The sequence below is a fragment of the Marmota marmota genome, unplaced genomic scaffold (assembly GCF_001458135.2).
Source record: "Marmota marmota marmota unplaced genomic scaffold, marMar, whole genome shotgun sequence".
Taxonomy (NCBI): Eukaryota; Metazoa; Chordata; class Mammalia; order Rodentia; family Sciuridae; genus Marmota; species Marmota marmota.
The window spans coordinates 7,449,637-7,450,310 of NW_025999991.1; positions in this window are offsets into that span (position 1 = coordinate 7,449,637).

Consider the following 674-nt stretch of genomic DNA (forward strand, 5'->3'; position numbering starts at 1 on the left):
CAAGGAATGAGGACCAGAAATCAGCCCTCTGGAAGCCATGCACAGGGATGCATCTAGCCGGGCATTCCACTGTGAAACTCCACAAGGATGGTGTCAGAGGAAGCTAAAGCCCTAGTGCATTGTGGGCTGGACGGCTGAGAACACAGGCTGACTGCAAGAACTAGGAGTTCGTTCTACCTCGTTCCTCTGAAGCTGCCTAGTTCCAGAAATCAGTATAGAAAGTATTCTTGCTTATATATACGGTCTGCATTTTAAAACATCAGTCTTATTCATTAAAAACTTAATATTGTGTCTACCTTGCTGACTATTTTGACTCAGGTCAGAACTTGATGGAGCCTGTCTTATGCAGCACTTACTAGAACAGATGGTGAAATCGGGAGTCCCTCCCTGTCATGGCCTCTTGTTAGTAACGGGGTTCCCCAGGTGCCCCTGCCCTGAGACACCTCTACCATATCCCACCATATCTTCAGAAGCCAGGCTTGTTTCTTCCTCCTTACCAACTTCTAACCCTGTCCTCCCCTGCCCCACTAGTCCTCTCAGGGAAGTGATCTGAGAACAACTGTATAACATTTTACATGCCTTGAGTGACCTATGCATGTAAAATGTTATGTGTTTCTCTCTCTCTCTCTCTCTCTCTCTCTCTCTCTCTCTCTCTCTCTCTCTCTCTCCCTCCC